Source organism: Medicago sativa, chromosome 7, assembly GCF_051527215.1.
Source record: "Medicago sativa cultivar Bolivia chromosome 7, Bolivia_mono, whole genome shotgun sequence".
Taxonomy (NCBI): Eukaryota; Viridiplantae; Streptophyta; class Magnoliopsida; order Fabales; family Fabaceae; genus Medicago; species Medicago sativa.
The window spans coordinates 66,652,260-66,675,288 of NC_140755.1; the positions used below are offsets into that span (position 1 = coordinate 66,652,260).

General features: G+C 31.7%; 1 pseudogene across 1 annotated transcript; it reads left to right on the plus strand.

Moving 5' to 3' along the window:
- Positions 1–17,150: 17,150 nt before the first annotated feature.
- Positions 17,151–20,290, plus strand: LOC146907853 (uncharacterized; annotated as a pseudogene). The gene is made up of 4 exons (XR_015019991.1): positions 17,151–17,303; positions 18,456–19,140; positions 19,230–19,969; positions 20,063–20,290. The product of XR_015019991.1 is annotated as an uncharacterized LOC146907853 (transcript).
- Positions 20,291–23,029: the final 2,739 nt, after the last annotated feature.

The window sequence follows — 23,029 nt, forward strand, 5'->3', positions numbered from 1 at the left end:
AAAAAAAAAGTGAAATATTAAAAATAATTATTTAATATTTCAAATTGTTTATATTAAATTAAAAAAAAACTATGCGATATCTCAAATTAATAAACAATAAAATAAGTGTTAAAATCTATATTTAGTTTGATTTGATTTTGAAAAAAGAATTGATCTTATGAGACATTTTCACCAAAAACATCGAATAATTAATTTTGATATGACGTGATTTTCGGGTTTCATTTTATATGAACATCTCTACTCCAAAAATCCACTCACCGTGAGATCAATGTTCAAGTGCATATTCATAACTACCAACACAATGTGGCATAAGTGGTAGATACTTGACCGTTAAGAATTTTGATTCATGATTCGATTCCTCCTGAACAGTATGCACATGAATATATTCATTAGAAGAGATCAACCCTTTAAACGAATCTTAGTTGAAATTCTTTGGCTCAACTATCCGGGTTTAGATATGTTAATACTTTTGGTAAGTACCTAAGTGCTCCTTTTTTGAGGAGAGCTCCAAGCTAAGGAGGTTAGATTATAACTATATCATCGAGAAGGTTGCTAAATTAGCTTTGTGGAAAACAAAATAGTTGTCTTTTGTGAGGAGAATTAGCGGCTGTTTGTTACAGATTAAAATAAAAGTGATTTTGACATAAAATAATTTAGAGCCCGTTTGTTATAGTTTTTTTAAGAAAAAAATCACTTATTTTAAAAAAAATAATCACTTTTAAGAGTAATGTATCCGTTTGTTACAGATTTTAAAAAAAATCAGAATCTAAAAACAGCTTCAAATGAGAAGTTGTTAGGAGCAGCTTAAAATAAAATAGATTTTTTTTAGAGGAGAGAGAAAATATAATTTAAAAGATTGAACTAATTTTGTAACAAAAAATCCCTTTTATATAGTTGTATCCAAACAAACTAGATTATTTGTTTAAAAAAGTGATTTTTATTACAGTAAACAAACGCAAAATAGATTCTGATTTTTCATAAATATAATCTCTAAATTATTTTATATCAAAATCAATTTTATTTTAATCCGTAACAAACGGGAGATATAGAGCCCGTTTGTTATAGTTTTTTAAGGAAAAAAATCACTTTTAAGAGTTTTGCATCCGTTTGTTACAACTTTTTTAAAAAAATCAGAATCTAAAAAAAAATCTAAAAACAGCTTAAAATGAGAAGCTGTTAAGAGCACCTTCTCAAAAAAATAGATTTTTTTTAGAGGAGAGAGATATTTTAGAGATTTTGGATTTTGTGAAAAATCAGAATCTATTTTGCGTTTGTTCAACGTAATAAAAATCATTTTTTTAAAATAAATAATCTAGTTTGTTTGGATACAACTATATAAAATGGATTTTTGTTACAAAATTAGTTCAATCTTTTAAATCATATTTTCTTTCTCCTCTAAAAAAAATCTATTTTTTGAGAAGCTGCTCTTAACAGCTTCTCATTTGAAGCTGTTTTTAGATTTTCTTTAGATTCTGATTTTTTTTAAAAAAATATGTAACAAACGGATGCAAAACTCTTAAAAGTGATTATTTTTTTAAAAAAAGTGATTTTTTTTTTAAAAAGCTATAACAAACGGGCTCTTACTTTTTCTAAAGCGGTTATTGAAGCGATTCCTACTTATTTTATCTATCTTCGTATATATCTTATCAAAAATAAAATATCAACCCACAGAGACGATATCAAGACCACTCAACCACTAAATTTGCTTTGAATTAAAGTAAGAGTTTGATTTAAACATAGATTGGTCTTGGCAAATTAATTAATGATAACACAAGAATAAAAAGTTTATGTTGTTGGGATTAAGCTTCGTGAACTATTCATCTAATATATTTTCTTAATCGATTATATACTCCTTTTAGTATAACTCCATCTATCTCACGACATATGTCTCCATCTCTAGTTAACGTTGCGAGAACCATTGAACCCTTTTAAATTACAAGAGATATCCAAAGAGAATTTGAGTTTTATCCCCAAATTTTCTTATTTTTATTTTACTTTTTTTTAATATAAATGTGAGATAGATTTCAAAAAATGAAAAATAAATTAATTTGTCCAGTCTGCATGCCACATAGTTAAGTTGTCTTGTAAGATAAAACCAAGGTTATTTTTGATGGAATCTTTGAATGACAACATGGGATTTAAAAAATAATAAATGCAGAGTGTTTTTCAAAACTCGTCCAAATGACATGGGAAAACATTATTTACCCTAATTTTTATTTTATTTTTATATATTGAGATAGTATAAAACAAGAGTTGAACAATATTATACGAGACCCACATTCGTCCGCTAGCTTCTTATTTCTCGATATTTAATTTCCAAGAGCAACCAATAAGAGTTGCCTCGATTTTAGGGAGTTGAGATCCTCTCCATTTATAAAAATAAATGGAGATTGCAATTAGATACTAATAGATAGACAAAAAAAAAAAAAGATGATGGGTCTTATTATTAAATTGGTTACACCATCGTTGATTATTTTTAAGATTTTTTGTGTTTTTATTTTTCCAAATGGAAGAAATGGAGAAGAATTTAATGGAGAGGATCTTAACTCCCTAAAATCACTCTCATTTGATGAGTGAAAGAGAAAAAAAAACTTAGAGAAGTTGAAATTTCTCTCACTAAAAAACTAGGACATATTAGATTTTAATAACTTGATTAAAAACTAGGACATATTGAAGCAAATTATCTTAAAATATATTTAATTCATTTTTTTTCCTTGTCTCTATTCCGGATGAAACTATATTTTTGAATAGTAACTTGCAATGGAAAAGCAAAAGTATCATGCTTCCACTCCAAGGGGAAACTGTGTAACCACCTCAAGGAAGTTACATTGTGATGCTTCTATGTAATTGCAGTTGCCGGATTATGTATCAAAACAAATATGCTTAGAAACTCAAATGGTACTTAGTTTGTGATGCCTATACGTATTTCTTGACTTGGTAGTCAACTTTTTCGTTGGTGGCTTAATTTTCTATGCTACGTTCATGGATTTCCATCTATTAGTAAAGTAACTCAAATAGTGACACGATATGTCTCTCACAATCATAAATTAATATCAAAATATGCTTTAGAGAAATCGCGTTTCTTTTTCTTTTTTGACGAGGACAAAAGAATTTCACATACTGTAGAGAGAAAATCCTTACAAAAAGCAGGATAGATTTGATTTCGGACATCCCTCGCAACACCCAACGGCCACTCTATAACTTTACTAGACTTTTGACCTAATAGAGACCAATAAATAATCATTAACCCGTAAGATCATTGATATGATAGAAAATATTTTCTTCAAAAAAAAAGGCAAGAGGATAAGAATGAAATTGGTGTGCAATGCATTTTTTTAGATGAAATTTGTTTGTTAGGTTAAATAATTGCAAACCTAATAAAGAAAATGAGCGAGAAAAAATTAGGTTAAGTTGCTTCAGACGTAACAAAATTAATAAATAAAGATACCTCAAAAATAAAATAAAATAAAATATTGTGAAACCGTGACAAGAAAAACTTTTTTGTGTGTAGTTTCCGAGAAAATGCTGTTGTAGAATATTGTTTTGGCAGCCAATAATCATTATAGTGCACTTTAACTTTCCAACTACACAAAGCCGAAAATTGTTGTTCACACATATCATAAGGCTGAGAACCACATGTAAACTACGAAATTGCTCGTCGGCAGTTAACTGCCGAGAAATTTAAAAACCGGCTGCAAGTAACTGTCGAGAAAACCTCGGTAGTTAACTGCTGAGAAAAACAATTATGCAGACAGTAGGTTCTGCATAATTCTAAAGCATTTCTAGGTTATTTTTCGATCAGTTTTTACCTGTAATTATACCAGAGTATTTCCAAAGGCAATATAACTCATAAAACATTTAAACTCAGCCATAAACAAGAAAAATACAATATCTTTTACAATTGTCCATAATTAAATCAAATCGACATTTGGTTCAAAATACACAAAACTTTGAAATTCATCAAAACGTCACATAGTGTCTATAATTAAACAACACATTACAACTCATTACATATCATTAAATTAAATCCCTACTTACATTCAATGCAATTGCATATGGAACGAACATACATATATAATATATTATTTTCCACCATATTCCGAAACATAAATCCGACATCGCTATCTTCTTTAATAAGCCAAGGCATATAGCTTGCTGTTTTCCATGCGTATTAATCTCTATCTTCTCCTAGGTCTATGCATGGCATTTGACCAAACCAGTGATGTGTATATTGATTTTCACCAAGATGCTCAAAATAAGTGTTAAGTTGTGCCTTCAAATCATCAAGAGAGTCGGTCAGCGTTATCATAACCTTAACCGTCTTTTTAAATGCGGAGTATCTAACACGGCATTCAATTTTTCCAACCTCAGACATGTTTCACTTCACAAAAGCATTAACATGTAATTAAACGAAACGTAATAATCAATAAAATGTACATAAAATGCGTAAACATAAATGCGTAAACATTAACAAGTATGCACTAGTTTCACCACATAAAAGTCATATTATCATATATTTATATAAATTACATAATGTTACTTATATATTGGCCACAAAAAATTGGTGTTACTGTAACGCCCACTTTGATATTTAATTATTTTTATTAAGTTAGAGTCTATTTATGTGATTTATTTTAAATATGTGAGGTGTTGGTATTTTATTATGTGGCATTATTCTATTATTTATTAGAATATGAGAATTATTAGTGTAAGTAGAATTGGAGGTTAGAATAAAAAGAAGAATAAGTTATTGGGCCTAAACATATTTAAGAAGAGTATTTAGTATTATAAATAAGGAAGCTTAGGTTAGAAACAGTTTTACGTTAAAACCGCTTTTTGGAAAAGAGGAGAACAAGAGAGAAGAGAAGAAAGAGGAGAACTCAGAGAGAGAACCCTAGGAACGAAGAACGCATCTTTTGATTTCAGAAAAACAATCTAAGGTAAGGGTGAGACTATCTTTCACTAATATTAAGTCTGTAGATCATTAGATTGCATCTAATATGTTTTAGGATGAGTTTGTGAAATTATGAGGAATTAGAGTTTGAGTGAGAATTGATGATTAGATGATAGAAAACTGCTAAATTGATGTATGGGGGAAGTCTCTATTCACATAAGGGTTGTATGAACATATAGGTAGTGAAGGGTTTGCATTCTTTTCTTTGTTTTCATGATGTTTCAATAAATTCATGTTTTAATTTGCTGCTGTGGTTTTGAGTTTATTATTGGTCTCTGAATTTATTATTTTTATGTGCTAAATTTGTAGCTAGTTCAGGGTTATAATTAAATTAGAATCTATTGTTGTTTGTCAAACACGATCATATGCTTTATCATTTCGAATCTGATTTAATTGGTGTGTGTATGTTCTTTGTGAGTACCTTTATTTCGATATATGTTAGTATAATTTATGCATCATCTTCTGTCATATGTTTACATGTTTTGCTTTTTATCGATAGCATGATTTGTCACTTTTGAATATGATTCGATTTAAAACCATGTTTTATTTTAAGCGAGAAATTTTGGACACTTATTTTCTGGACACAGTCGAACAACAAGAGTCTTAATTCTGTAGGGTTTGAATGTTTTAAAGGATTCAATGATAATGGTTATTCATTGTTTAGTGTGTCTATTTGAGATGAGTTTTATATGGTCTATGTGTGTACTGTATTGATACCCGTAAACAAAGATTTAGATCCGTGATATCATAAAATATTGAATAATAAATTTTGAATTAAACAATGCATTCCTTTTCGGCTTAAATTGTTGTTGCTATGTACTTCATATATCAAATTGTTGATATATTAGTAGTCAAATCTGATAGTCATGCATGCTTTAGTATGTTTTAATTTTAATTGATTTGAGAAATTAATTATATTAATAATAAATATAAATTAAAATAGCCCATGTTTTGTCTTTGGATAAATCGAAATGACGAGATATTAAATAATGAGTAAAGATGAATTATTTGATGATGTGTGTTGATGTGTAATTTATGTTTTATTTAACGAAGTGTCATTGGTGAATTATTTGACTAAGTGTAATTTGTGAACTATGTGATATTTGATGATGAGTTATTAAAAGATGGGTTATATAAAGATGTGATATTGTTATTTATGCACTACTATATGTGTTAATTATGATGCTTATGTTGATGCGATGTTTAAGATGTTGTTGATTATCATTTGATGCTGTTGTATTATGATGCTGATATGAGATGAATTATTTATATGCTGCATATACTGCTGAGTCTTATTTAAGATGTAAGTGTCGGTCTAAGTCAAGGAGTTATAGGATGTTCATGAAGTTCTAAGACATAAGATGTTGCGTCCATGCATACTCATTTAAAGATGAGGGCTCATGCCCTGGAGCTTTTGCTCAACCAGAGACAAGGGCTCATGCCCTAGGAGCTTTTGCTCAATAGCGACGAGGGCTTATGCCCTAGGAGTATATTTATGCTCATAAGCGATGAGGGCTTATGCCCTAGATTGGTACCACATGCATTTGCATTTTCATGATGATTCAAGATGGTTTAAGACGATAAGAGTTGCATAGTCGAGTTTAGATGCATTGTCGAGTCCAAAGGTTAAGTTGTGATGTTTTAACGAAGTATCTAAAGATGAAATATTTGGATGATGTTATGTGACGATGATTATGACTGTTATGTGATGATATATTGCTATGATGAATTGATGATATCTAAGTATTTAATTATAATTGTTGAATTATATGATGTTTACGTTGTTAAATGTAATTTATGATTTATATACTTAATAGTATTGTTTGAGAAATCTCACCCCTTCTGCTTGAAATTGTTGCTCTTCGTATGGGTTGTAACACCCCGTTTTCCCAACATAAAAATTTCATATTAAATCAGAGTATTTAAATCATAAACGGAATGTCACATACTACTTTAAAGTCATAAAATAGATATTAATAAATATCCTTCCAGGTTCAACATCATAAAAGTCTGGAAATACGTAGAGGAAATAGTTCGACATGAATAAAATATTGGCACGCAGGCCTTATCAGAAAATCTCATAATCTCATAATTTGGTTCAATACTTATTCATAAAAAGTTCATAAAAGACACGTAAGGAATAGGTATGAAAGTAAGTCTCATCCCATTACGTATCAGAGCACCTAGACACAAGTGAGGAGTCCACTCACGAACACTTCTAGTCTTTATTACCTGCAAGTTACCCATACGAAGGGCAACATTTTCAAGCAGAAGGGGTGAGATTTCTCAAACAATAATATTAAACATATAAATCATATAAAGTACATTCAACAACTTAAACATCATTAACATATCTTATACTCCATTAACTAGCATCATTAATCTCCTACATTAGTTATACACTTCATCTTATATCATCTTAATTATAGACGTAAACATCATCATATAACATCAATTACTAATTCCTAAACATCAACATACATCATCAAATATTAATTACAAACATCAACACATATATTAATCACAAACATCAACACATATAATGATCATAAGCATCAACATCTAACACCAAATATAATCATAAGCGGCATCATGTATTTCACATAAGTATCATTATCAAAGCATATCATTTATCAAAAACAACTTCATAATTAAGTTCGTAATCAACTTCTTAAACAAACATTATCATTAAATCATCATCAAATATAAGTTATGACGACTCTACAATGCAACAACATCTTCAACAACAACTTAGACAACTTCAACAACAACTTAAACAACTTCAATATGCATTTGGTACCACCAGGGCATTAAGCCCCCTTCGATAAGGTCATATTTGGACATGTCGGGCATTAAGCCCCCATCGCTAAGGTCATAAAGAACCTGTCGGGCATTAAGCCCCCATCGCCAAGGTCATAAAGAACATGTCAGGCATTAAGCCCCCATCACTGACTATGCAACGACTCAATCTTCCTACAAATTGGAAAACAACGCGAACATCTTATACAATTCCATTAAAATGGACAACTTCTTAAATCATGACAACTTAGACCGACTTATACATCTTCACTAAGATTCAGCAGCAATAAACAGCAACAATTGCAGCATATAACAATGCTAGAATATCATATCATCAATAAGAAATGAATCATATCAACTTAACATCATAGAACATCATAATATTATGTATCATACAATACTCACATAATGTATTCCAACATATCAACAACAATAACCACATATACATTAATCAATTACATTCATATCAAAGTCCAAAACATTCTTCAGAAGCAAATCAAGTTTGATCAATGAGACATAAGCCAAATACTCATAAAACACCTCAACTAAATCCCTAATACTTAAGTTGAAGTTGGGAAACCAACCATAAGTTTTTGGACTAACTTGGGATTAGTTATGCTAAGTTTTCTTAAAGTTTTCTGAAGACCCACTTGGACTATTTTCATCATAACACAAAAACTAAGAATCATTTTCATGTAAAACCAAAACCATTAGAAAGCTAACTCAAATATCTACAACTTTTATGTTTACACCGAAAGCTAATTCAACACGGAAAGGGGTGAAAAAGACACAAGAAAGCAACAATCGAAGTTCTGACAGCACGCAACAAAAGCACAACAAGCAGTTACCCATGAGGGGCTGCCTTGCTGCGCCCAGGCGTGGGAAGGCAGTAGCCCACCTGCGACGCAGCTCTGTGCAGTCCCATTTTTTTCGGTTTCACCGTTTCGTCCATAAAAACCTAACCGTTACTCCGAATCCGATTCCGTTTTCGCCTACGCGTTCTATTAGACAAATCCTATCATATTTTACTGAAAAATCGTATTTTTTTAAATCTTCAAAATAGCTTATCCTAGAATCACTTATTTTTCAAAAACACTTAAAATCACTTTTTCTCAGAATCTCAACTTTTCATCCATTCTCATGTTTCTAACCATCAAACTACTTCTAATAACATTCCTATAGGATATCTAAGGTTTGTTCATGATTCTCTCATCAATTCTACGGTTCTTCATCATCTAATCATCAAAATCGCTCATAAACCCTAATTCTTAAACTCACCAACTTCTCATCTAATCATATGTTTTAAACCGCAAAACTATTCCAATAATCATTATACGGATTATCTAAGAACTGTTCACAGTCTCTACATCAATCTAACAATTTTCATCCATTAATCCTCAATTCTTCACTCAAAACCCTAATCCTCTTAATCTCACAAACTCTCCCCAACTTTGTTAGATGTAATCTAATGATTTACAACTTAATATTAAAGCAAGATAGTCTCACCCTTACCTTAGATTAATTCCTGAATCAGCAGCAACGTTCTTCTTTCCTAAGGTATTCTCCTCTTCTCTTGACTTTTCTCTTCTATTCTCTTCTTTTTTGTTCTCCTCTTTTCCAAAAAGCGGTTTAAGGTAAACTCTTTCCAACCTAAGCTTCTCTATTTATAATACTAAAATATTCTTTCCAAATCTATTTAGGCTCAACAACTTATTCTTCTTTCTATTCTAACCTCCAATTTTACTTACACTAATAATCCTCATATTCTAATGAATAATATTTCTCTACTAAATATATAATAATACACCAAATAACAAATATATATCTATAACAATTAACAGATATATTATGCTAGTAAATACAAACATATAACATAACAAAATATCACTCAACAGAATATATTAACTAAATTATAAAAAGACATCTAATCTCAACAAATCATATATCCCTCATATACATCATATAAATATATAAATATATTCTAAAACTAATTAAAATAATTAAATAAAAAGGAGGGCGTTACATGGGTAACTTGCAGGTAATCAAGATTAGGCGTGGTCGTGAGTGGACTCCTCACAAGTGTGTCTTTAGGTGCTCTGATACGTAACGGGATGGGAGTTTTGACAATGTTTTCTATTCCTTACGTATTGTTTTAAGAGATTTATAATGAAGTTGTTGGATTTGAACTAATTATTATGTTTTAGACTATTTATGAGACTTTTATGATGAGGCCTTCGTGCCAAAGACTATTTTAGATGATGAATAATTCCGCTGCAAAGTATTAATTAATTGTTGATTGAATTTCGAAGGATAACTATTAATTTATTCCATTTATGATTTTTAAGAAATGTGACATTCCGTTTTGTGATGAAAAACTCTGATAATTGTTATGAAATTTTTACGTTGGGAAAACGGGGTGTTACAGTTACAATTTCGACCCCAAAATATACGTCGGTGTAATTTCTACCAAAAGAAAGGACTAACACCGACAAAAAAATCACTCATTAAAGACCAAGTGATTGGGGAAGATCAAGTGAAATAGAATCTTCCTCGTCTTCCACAATAACTTTAAATTGTTGTTTTGGTTTTTCGAGAGTGTCCAACAAAATAGGCGTAGCTTTGTTTGACTCCTTTTGTGGTTGCGGCGGTTTGTTTCCACTTTCAATAACCATGAGCTTTCGGAACAACTCATGTTGATCCAAATACTCATCTTCCCAAGTCACCGCATCTTCTTTCTTGTGATTGTGCCACTCCGTAGATGATGGAGGTAGTGGACAACCATTCTTCAAATAAATAAGCACGAAATGATTCAGAATTACCCCAAGGCACATGATGGGAGTTTTTTGCTTACCCGGCGGTGGTGGCCCTTTTAGTGGGAAAAAAGATTCCGATCTTCCAAATTCAAGCTTTGTCAACACGACCACACACCTTTTGTAATAATTAGCAACAATGTGTCTCATGTATGGAAAAGTCAACCACTTATCAACAAGATGTGCACAACCTTTCATATTTGCGGGAGGATGTAAGCCATTTAAAATGTAGTTATAACGATTCTCACCCGCATATACTTCAACATAATCATCTCTATGATCTTTCAACTCTTGAATAAGATGTCTACGAATCATGATATGATTTTGTTCAGTCAATCCCATGAACTCGGCTATAGCCCGAAATCCACAATGTCCATCGCATATAACATCCACCACTTTTTCAATAAATGAAAGCATGAAGCGTGGCATATAATCAATAGGCCTCATAACCGGAATAGCCTTATGCTTTGGATACCGAGAAGGTGGTGGAAGTGGGGAAAATGATGTTTTACCAAGACGAGCACCTTTTTTTCTTTTAAATGATGAAGTTGTTGGTGATGGTGACTGTATTGGACACTACAATTAGAGGAATTCTATTGTCCCTATTTTTACTTCTATATGCTTCCGTCCTCTATAGATATTTGATCTTTTAACGCTTGCATGTACTGCTCATATATGACATACTCTCAAAGAATGTAATTTTCTTGCTAAAGATGAATCTTCTCACGGGTTGATGATATGAGGGTCTTTTTTCCAATTTTATATTTCCTCTAGTTGGTTAAAAACCATTCATTAGGAGCAACGAAATGAAGGATATGATTCTCTCAAGAACTCTAACTTCCAAACCTTATTCCACTTATTTGTCATATTTTTTGAGAAAATGACCTCCCAAAATTCACATTTCGGCCAAAGTGAATTTAACATTTTTTGTCGGTTTCAAAATAATTGTCACATTTGTTTCCACTAATATACCTTTTATTTATTGAATTTCACTACACTTAACTACTCCACTGACTATAATTAATAAGAGTGTTTTAGCAAAGAATATTAATTCTACTATTGAAATCAACATAGTTAATCGTTTCCTTAAGAATGACACACAACATTAACAAATAATTAAAATGAGACGGAGAAAATATTTATTTTCAAGCATATCCCATCAATTTAATTTTAACTAAAAGTTCATTAAATATTTGAGTCAAATCACTTGATTAAACCTTATTTCACTTAATTGCAGCATAATTTGTGCTCAGCAATCAAACTTTACTCATCTCCAAAGCTAACTTACCTGTCTATTTTTGTCATACTTGCTTGGATACACGGTTCGTTAAGTATACTCCCACTCTTACTACTACACCCATTCGTATTGTTTTTCCTAGTTCTGGTGAAAGGTGTGTAACTTTAAATTTGGTTGATCCGAAGTACTCTGCTTCAAAAACATCAAGTTGTGGAGAATTTGTCAAAGGTCCATTGATTTACATGATAACAGATGACTTGGTTGTGACTCCAATGTCATACTTCACTGCTATTTCATATCTAAATAGTTCAAATGTTCCTATGTTTGATATGGAGGAAAGGGTCATTAGAATTGGTCTTTATGAGGTAATAATTCACTGCATAAGACTTTTATCGTCGTTACTGATTGCAATTAATTTGAATTTCCATACATTATCACAATGAGTTGTTTTATGTAAACCATTTTGATTTTCTATTTGTAATCTGTCAGGTCTTAAAAGAAAGCTGAAATGACTCTATTTGGTTTGTGTGTTTGTTTTAAATTTGTCTTAAAAATATTACGTCTGAATTTGACATAGATTGTTTAAATTTGCAATGGGGTATTTTTTTTTGTGTAATCCGTCCAAAAATCAGTTTTGTCGTGTGAAAACTATTTGTAATCCGTCTAAATTTGGTTTCTAATCTGTGCCAACAAAATTATGCACAAGTTAATAGAAAGTAACAAAGTTAAAGAAGTTGGCAAAAAATTGGGTACTTAGTTGTTACAGGACCTAATATTGTTATTACTATCTTATTGCTTATATATTGATATTTATAACATTAATTATACTAGTAACTATCTGTCTGGGAAGTAATTAGTTAGTAACTAGCGAATGATACCGAAAGCAGATTGACCCTAATAGTAAGTACTTAGGAGATGACATTACTAAGACTAAGTAGCAACTCTGTTGAACCTAGGATGTAACGTAATTGGTTAGTAATTAAGGAAACAAACGACTTCGGGGAATAAAGCTAGATATAACAATTCTCTTAAAACCCTTAGTAAAGTAGACGAGATAAGGTTGTCCGTTTGTAGATCTACCAAGAGCGGAGAAAGGGTGTGCTATGATTGTCCTAATATTCATAGATTAGCTGAACTAATGGAACCTTGGCCTTCATTGCCTTAGGAAAAACTGGAATGCCAATTTATGTTTATGCTTTCAACTACCTTAGAGACGGTAAGACCCTGCACATAAGGATCACCGTGCAATCAGCAGGTGCAATCAGACTTAGGAGGGATAGACCTATTTAACCGAGATTTATAGACCCCTACGTAAGGATCACCGTGTGATCAGCAGGTGCAGTTTCCAACCTTCTAGGTTAGTAACATCACAACGGTCTCATCACTTGTATAGTCTAACTAGGATAAATAAGCGTGACATGACTGTTATTTAATATCCAACAATATAAACAGAGGGTATTCGAAGAATACTAACCGCTGCTTACTTTTCTACAACCAAAATAGGTAAACTTGCTCTGTTGCAAACAGATAAAAATTGCAAGCTTTCTAAACCCTTATCTTTTATATCGTCAAACTTACAAAAATAAGTAACGCAAATTGTTTGGATGAAACGACAGTCCATGTGGATACGATACTCTACTTATATCATTTTATTACTTGGTAACGATTTGGTACACTTATCAGATATCGTCCATCAATTGCCGAAGAAAAGTTTGATAGTTAGCTGCCGATGACACTAACCAGCATCAGTTAACTATCAAGGGGGTTAAACCGATATTTTCGTGGTGTGTTTTAGCCTTCTTTAATATGTGAACAACAATTTTCAATGTGGAATATTACTTCTCATTTTCACATTGAGTGGGGGGCACTTTTAGTAACGAAATTCTCTCAAAAGTGTCATTTTTTTATTTTTGTTATTTTTTTATTTTTAATTATACCTTCTTATTAATATTACGAGTATTACTCCTGATCTTTTACTTTATTTTTATTGAAATGGTAAAACACTACTCCCTTCATTGTCAATTATAAGACTCTTCTGAAAAAATTTGTTGTCCTTTTTTATAAGACCCCTTTATTATACTTATTTTCAATTACATTAATTATTTCATTACATACAAACCTCTATTTATTATACATCTTTTTCTTCAATTAGCAATGGATAACATGTTGAAAACATAAACCAACTATTTCTATTAAAGGATAAAATTGTAAAAATAATAGTGATTACTAACAACTTTAATACAAATATCAACGTTCTTAATTTCTGTGATTTTTTCAAAATAGTCTTATATATAGAAACAAAGGAACTCCATCCGTCCCAGATTAAGTGAGTCATTTGATCATTTTACACATATTAAGAATAATGCATAAATGAATGAAAGAGAAAAATTATTTTAAGTGCTCTTGATAAATATTGATGTATTCTCTGCTATCATAAATGCAAAGTGAAATATATTGAATTGAGAGTGATGAAATTAATATTAATTATAGTTATAAAGGGAAAAAAAGTAATTAATATTGTATTAAAAAGTGAAATGACTCAGTTATTTTGGAAATTTTTTTTGCAAAAATAAAGCATCACAATTCTGAAAAATTAATTTGGAATGATTATTGAGCAAGTGAATTTAGCCCCTTAAAAAATTGATAGCAAAGGCCAAATAGTTGATCCCCTAAAAAAAACATGTGAATAGTTGACTGTTACTACAAATAAAAACATCGTTTCAAACTGACTTTGACTAATTCAATTTATTCTTTCTTTTCCTCCTCTTTCACTCAACCATAGAAAGATTGTATTTACATACCAGTAGACCTCAAACAAATTTGTGGGTGCTCCTCCCATTTCTTTTGTTGGTGATAAATTTGCAGAATTCGAAATAGTTCATTTGTAGGGATAGAGTTTTCCATAATATAACTTGATGAAGATGTAGAGGAGTAAAATCAATTTCTTCGACGGCATAAATGGATCAAGAAAATTTTAAATGATAGAAAAAACACGTTAATATGCTCGAATGGAAAAAGCCATTCAAAAAACAAAATGAACTGTATTTTTTTTTTCTTTTCAATTTCATAACAACCAAATTTATAGGCACAAAACATGGTATGTTAGAAAAGACATACTTGCTTATGGGATTCAAAATTGACTTGCTTAATATTATGTAGGTCACATGACATGCATTGTATTTGCCATAACAAATACTTTGAACAAAGTTACATCCTCTTGCACAAAGAATTAAGAATCAAGTCATATAGACCACATGAAAAAAGTTTCAAATTCCTCCTGCTCCTGCACAAAGAATATTAAGGATCAAATTTCCCTGATTTGTGAGCAGATTCAATTTGAAGAACCAATATCCTTCAAGCATAAAAAAACTCATATCTCAATAACATTGCAAGCATCTCAAACATCAAAAATCAACTTCCCATTAATCTTCCTTTATACAAATCAAACCACAAAAGCATCTTTTAGAGTCATAAAAATACCATTGATAGCTTATGTAAAAGAATTAACAAAGAAGTTCTTCAAAAAATACATAAATATAACTGCAGATCTCATTCAACACTTGATGATAATTAGATTTAGGACACGAAAATTACATCAAACAAATTTCAGTCTCTAAATAAACATCAATAAGTATATGAAGTAACCAAAAATATGTATATAATACCAATTTAAACTCCTAAATCTAATAGAACACACATTTTTAACCCAAAAAGAACATGAGTGTTGAAACTGCATCTATGGCATAAAACTGCAAAGGAAGTTTTCAAAATCTTTCACGTAACAGTTCTACTGCAAGTTGAATTCACAAAGAAAATAAAGTAAAATAATTCATTCAAGAATGTAACATGATTAAATACAAAAAAAAATTTAAAATAAAAAAAATGAAATAATTGAGAAGAGGAGGATACATGGTGCAGCGTATACCATGGAAGAAGGAAATTTGCTGCAATCGAATTGAAAAAGAAAAAGGGGCAATTAGTGTAACTAAAGAAGATTGCAGAAGCCATGCGTTGGAAACAGAAATATGTGGGATGGGTGGGTATCTGATTGAATATAAGCAGGTTTTGTTTTGATTTTCAATGAGGAAGCCGTTCCATTATTCCTAAAAGAATGTATTTAATGTGGCATGAGAATAGGAAGGGACACAACAATAGGCAGCCAGAATTTGAATTTCAAATTGCATATCTAAAGGAGGGAATTTTTTGTAGGGTTTACATCATCATCATCATTTCATTTAATGATAGGTGATTAGAGGGAAAAATCTCGGTTTAACACTAGCCAGACCTAACTAGATTGGTGACTTGTGCGCCACACAGGTCTTGTGATCTGGAATTAACTTACCAATAGTATAATGCAGTATATAATTGGGAAAAGGTAGAAAAGATAACAGGTGATAATGTATGTTAGAGCAATTAAAAAAGGTATGAATTTGGAGAACACATCAACATAGTATAAACCAAAGTTCACCAATACTAACTTTAACATGTTGGGAAACCTCACAGCTCCCTAAACAAAAAGAAAAAAGTGGAAATACGTTCAGAGACAGTGAAAATTCAAAACTGTGTGTTATAAACCAAACTGACAATACCAACATCCTCAACCTCGTATTCTACAATATACTATCTGTACTTGGTCATCAGCTTATTCACCGCCTTGTCCAGCTCAGAAACTGGATTAGTTACCAAAGGTCCTATCACACAAACACATAAATTGGTAAATTAGAAGAGAACACATTCGGTTGTGGAATATAGAAAGGCATAAACCAAAATACCAAAGAGGTTGTGGTAAGAAATCAAAGTTTTAGCGTTAGGTCTAACCATTGCATAGTGTAAATAACAAACAGGATAGTGTGAGTTCCATTAAGATGGCAGCGTGTATATATAGAAAATATTTCTAACTTTCTAACCGATGCACATGCATGGGAAAAATAACATAAGTGCTTAGTGGATAGTTGTGTAGTTTTCATGTGGTATATCAATAGACTTAATTAACATCAAATAACACCAAAAAACGGAGCTAAATGATGGACGGATAACAAAAAAGCCACCGAAATTAATTGGGACGACTCAGCACAAAATTTGAATTTCAAATTAACAATGCCACTGAAATTTATATGTGGTTTAGCAATAGACAAAATTTAATGCAGATCATTGTTCCAAAATATGAGGAAGAGCAGCATAGCTATCCAAAAGCCACCGAAATGTGTAGGTCTGGTGCATTGAATTGAAATGTTTTTTGAAATTCAAACAGTCAAGTACTTTGGAGCCAAATTTTTAGGGTTAACTTGTTGTAAACCTAATAACAGAATAAGGGAAAGGGATAAGCTTTAAGAATAAGGGATAGATAAAACACAACTGCAGCACACTCACTTTCACTTTCTTTTTCCCTACCTAAGCGCTTCTTCTCTTCTCATCCTCTCTCTCAAATTTTAATCTCTCTCAACCAACAGCAGCACCTCTCCATTCTCCTCCTTCTCAACTCTCACCTCTCACTCACTCTAAGGTAAGCCATTGATTCTCCAATTTCTCCTTCATTCTCCAATTGCTTGTTTTAGGGTTTTAAAATTGGGAATTTGAAAATAGGATTGATGTTTTGCTGCATAATTCATTCATTGTTTTGATTGTTTTATTTCCTTATTACGAAAACAAAATCTGTTTTGTTAGGGTTTCCTTTTTGGTAGAATCAAATGTTATATTTCTTATAATCTTGCTTCAATTTGGTGGACTTCATTTTCATTCACAGCATTCTCAACGACAACAATTGGCTTTTGTTTTGCATGATTATTTATTCTCTTTAAGGTTTGTAGTCAATGTGTTTGATGAAAACCTCCAATACTGTTTTGATGATGGTTTCTGTTGCAAAATTACCTATCCACATTTGAGTTTCAAAACTAATTTGAGAGCAGCTCCTGAAATTAAATTGATAGAGGAATGTTGCATAGTGCATACATACTTGGAGAGCGTTTTTTAGTTTTGGTGTGTTGCTGCTTCTGTGTGGTCTGTCACTTTAGCGCAGTAAGCATTTTTGGCTCGCATAGTTTTATTTTTATGGAATTGCCGAGTATTGAGTTGGCAGGTGCTTGCTCTTTTGCTTTTGGCACCTTTGTAAGGGCACACTACTATATTTTAGACTATTTTATTCGCGAGTTTTTGTGTTTCTTACACAATCTCGACGAGAATAATATTTGTCGATTAAAAAAAAAAAATAGTTTGCATTATTATTTATTTGAAATTTTAGCTCCACATGTACCTTAAGTCTGGATCCGCCCCTGAGTACTACATACTATGTGAAATAAACAATGTATGACTCATTATGTAACTTGAAGTGGCATAGAAACTTGAATGGATGCATTATACTGCTCCCTCGAGTTTCTAAAAGTTACTGTTCAAGAAGATTGTTGCTGACTTGCTGTATTTATGTCTATTGGATTGGATAACCTCGTGCAAAGCCATTTGTTTGGTTAACTAATAACCGATTCAAACTGTTGCACTCTCTCTGTTGTGGTTATTAAATATATTTTCCTTTCCAAGGTCATATAGTTTCGAAACTAGAACACCATGAAGTAGCAATTTTAATTTTCTTCATAGATATAAATGACCACTAATTGAAGAAGCATTATAAGTACTAATTTACTTTTTCTACATTTTGACAAAGGTATAGTTTCTGCAATTGCTAATTTGTTACTACTATGGCTAACGGTGCAACTGAATCTGTTGAACAAAATGACAAAATTACGTTGAGAGTTATGGTGGATAAAGAAAGTAACAAAGTTCTGTATGCTGAAGCAGTGAAGGATTTTGTTGATGTTCTCTTCAGCTTCTTTACCTTGCCCTTAGGGACTATTGCAAGACTCGTTGCTACAGACTCAAATATTGAAGCAGTTCAATTTGGCAGCATTAGCTCACTGTATCAAAGTGTAAAAGATCTTGATCAACAATATTTATGCACAAATACCTGCAAGGAAATGCTGCTGCAGCCAAGAAGCTCTATGGAAGCTTATTGTCAAAAGCTCAAACTGAATATAGACGACACAGAACCTTTGCAGCACTTCGTGTGCGAGAAGTGGGATTGTGTTAGAAAGCAAAGTGGAGCCCGTTTGAGCATTTTTAAGAATCAAAAGTGCAATTGCGGAAAAGTAATGAACCTAGTAATGTCCCCGCTAAAAGAATGTTTGAGTTTAGGAAATGGCTTTGCTAAGGAAACCACCACATTTATCATTTCTAATGATCTTACTGTGATGCCTAATGTTTTTGGAACAGTTATACCACTACTTCAAAAGCTTGAAATCACAAACATTGGTGCTATTGTTGAAGAATCTGTCGAAATCAGCAAGCAAGAGGTATCCTCTCTATATTTTAAATCTCATCTTTGTATATCATTATTTTGTTTAGTTGATTATTTTTTCTCATCAAATATTCATTTTTGTAGGTAACTGATATTCTCAAGTTGTCATTCGTCTCAAAGACCCCTTTAACTGACTTCGTATTTAAGAAGAAACATTTCTGTGATGAATTTGTCAAGACAAACCAACCAGAGTTTAAGAATAAAGAAGAAACATCTAAAGAGGGTAGGCAGATGTCTGTGAAAGTTTTGCAAAGAAAATCAACTGATGAGATTTTGTTTGTTGAAGGAGGGGTAGATTTTATTGACTTTATTTTAAGTTTCTAACCTTCCCCTTGGGGGGAGTGTTGCATATGCTTCAAGGATTCTCTTCTTTAAGCTGCATTGATAATTTATATAAAAGCGTAACTGAGTTGAGTCCAGATACATATTTAACGTCACAAGAACTTAAAGATAAACTAACTAAGCCTCCCATTGCAGCACAATTTGAGCTCAGCAATCCAACTTTACCAATTTCTCCAGATACCTTGCCTGTCTATTATTATCATACTTACTATAATTCCCGGTGGATTCGCTCTCTTCGTATTACATATTATTGTTGTGGTTCTGATGATAGGTGTGTACTTTTGAATTTTGTTGATCCTAAGTATTCTGCTTCAAAATCATCAAGTTGTGGAGAATTTGCAAAAGGACCATCAGTATACATGGTTACAGATGACTTGGTTGTGACTCCAACCTCATCCTTCAATGCTATTTCACATCTAAAGAGTTTAAACGTTCCTCTATCTGATGTAGAGGAAAAAGTGGTTAGAATTGGTGTGAACGAGGTAATTCACAAATTAAGACTTTTTGCGTTGTTATTGCAATTAATTTTCATTTCCATACATTATTACTGTGCTTTATTTGTTTACATGTTGCAGGGTCTCAGCATTCTTAAGGCTTCATTGACCTCAACTTCTGCTTTGACAAATGGTCTCAACCAATTCTTAACAACAACCATTAAGAAAGCAAAATGACCGATGATTTACCTCTATGAAAACTTGGTTTACAAACATAATTAGAGCTGTAGTGTAGTTGATATATCGACTACTATTTCATCAGATATTTAATATATGTTTTATGTAAATTATTTTGAACATCTCATACTTATATTTCCATCTCTCCATAATTGATTTTCTATATTCAACGGCGACCTTGATATAAAGTAACTCTAATAAATTTGGTTCTTATAGAATATTGTTTTAGCACCTAGCTGATCCTTGAAAGAAAAAACTAACAATATTGTTTATGACATACCAGCAATCTAATATAAGCCTTGAGTGACAGACTTCATCTTTAGGAAGCAACATGTCCTCGACGAACCAATTTGAGTTTAAGATTAAAGAAATTACTTCGGTCGGGGGCAGCCAGATGACTGAAAGTAATGAGAAGAAGATCAACTGAAGAGATTTTGTTCAATGAATCAGGGGTTCGTTATATTGACTTTGTTTCCAGTTTTCTCACTTCCCCTTGGGAGCAGTGTTACATATACTTCAAGGATTCTCTTCTTTAAGCTGCATTGATAATTTATACAAAAGTATGACTGAGTTGAATCCAAATATATATTTAATGTCGCAAGAACTCAAAGATAAACTAAGGAAGCCTACCATTGCAGCACAATTTGAGCTCATCAATCAGACTTTACCCATCGCCAAAGCTAACTTACCTGTCTATTATTGTCATACTTGCTTGGATTCACGGTTCGTTAAGTATACTCCCACTCTTAGTACTACACCCATTGAAATTGTTTTTCCTAGTTCTGGTGAAATGTGTGTAACTTTAATTTTGGTTGATACGAAGTACTATGCTTCAACATCATCAAGTTGTGGAGAATTTGTCATAGGTCCGTTGATTTACATGGTAACAGATGACTTGGTTGTGACTCCAATGTCATCCTTCACTGCTATTTCACATCTAAATTGTTCAAATGTTCCTATGTTTGATGTGGAGGTAATAATTCACTGCATAAGTCTTTTATTGTCATTATTGATTGCAATTAATTTGCATTTCCATACATTATCACAATGAGTTCTTTGATTACATATGTTGCAGGGTCTCGGTATACTTAAAGCTTCATTGACCTCAACATCTGCTTTGACAAATGGTCTCAAAAGACTTCATAACAACCATTAATGAGGAGAAATGACTAGTTGATATATCGACATTGTTCCTTTAAATACTATTTGGTTCTGTTTTAAGTAAACAATTTTGAATTTCTCAACAGAATGTTGTTTTTCATTTCTTCGTGATTAACTTTATGATATTTGCTTTGTGTGTTTGTTTCAAATTTTTCTTAAAAACGTTAGGTCTGAATTTGAGACAAAATTTTTAAATTTCCATCGGGGCATTTTACCGATGTAGTCCGTCCAAATATCAGTTCTATCTGATGTTTGTGCGAAATCTATTTGTAACCCGTCCAAAATTGGTTTGTAAATCTATGCCGAAATGACATTTTTACTGGTGTACAATTCACAGTTTCTAGCAAGGCGTTTATATACTACGCTCTCTGTAAAAGTTACTTCACCTTGTATCGGAAACCAATTTAGCCACACTATTGTGCTTCAAGGCTTCATCTCCTTTTCAAACTTTCAAGGATGTCACTCACCAAAACTAAATACTTCTTTTGTTGTTTACATTTATTTGATTGATCTGCTGCTACATAAATGAATTTGGCTGCAAAACATTTTTCTTGAAAGCTCTAAATCACCGCATAATGTGGTTATTTGGTCAAACACCAAAATCAGATTATAACAAACTGAATCGCATTAACTTGTGCAGAAAATTTTCCAACTGCAGATCATAAACATGCCATTTATAAGATTGGCTGCAGTGTCATAATTTTGTTGTTACACCCTCACCCTTGTATCATGCAGCATCATATCAGCTTCAAAGATACCAAGGCAAATCTTGTAGGATCATGTATTGAACCAGTAAAACAATGTTAGATGACATCTACCTAAGTTGTAGTTTGATATTATTTGTGCTGAAAAAGTATGAGCTTTTACTTATCAATTTTTGTATTATATGGCTTGGTAGTTCTCATAATCAAAAGGTATAAAACATGCACACAAAAAATTCATCAAAGACAAAAGAAAGCTACTACAATCTTATGGAGGCAGCGCAGGATTTTTGGGAATTTGGCAGACAAAAAGTTGCTCATCTTGGGAAGTTAGCTGTAGGGATTAGGACCAAGTTATTTACAAGAAAAAAGATTAGTGAAAATATGATAGTGTTGTATTTTTCTGTTATAGTTCATTTCAAAGGATGACTTGTAATGTGTCCCCCTTTTTTTTTTTTTTTTTTTTTGGGTCCTTGTAATCCAGAGTTCGGTCAGGAGGTAAGTAAAGTGTGGCAAAAATATTGTTCAACCTAACAATCGAACTCAGATTCTTACATGATGTATTCATTCTTGATTTGATTTTTTAAACGAAAGTTCATTAATGAATTTAATGTATTAATACATTTCGTTGTGATTGATGTTAATCTATATGTTCAATTTAACAGCTAAAAGAATAACCATTTTTTTCAAAATGTAGAAATTAGTTAGGGATTGATTTAGGTAAATATCAAATAAAATCACTTTTTCTTTTGGTATCTAAATTCGGTCAAAAAATCAGTCTCTATATCAGATGCTACAAAATCAGTATCTAATGTTAATCTATATTGGTCATTGCATATTAGAGAGCAGTGGTTTACCAAATGATTAAAATTAGTCTGTAATTCGGCCACTAAATGTAATGTCCATTTTTTCTGTTTCTTTAGTCTAGAAACTAGAACACTGATGAATGTCATAAAAGTGTTAAATTCATGTTATATTTCATACACTTTTTGTTACTTGTTTTACAAGT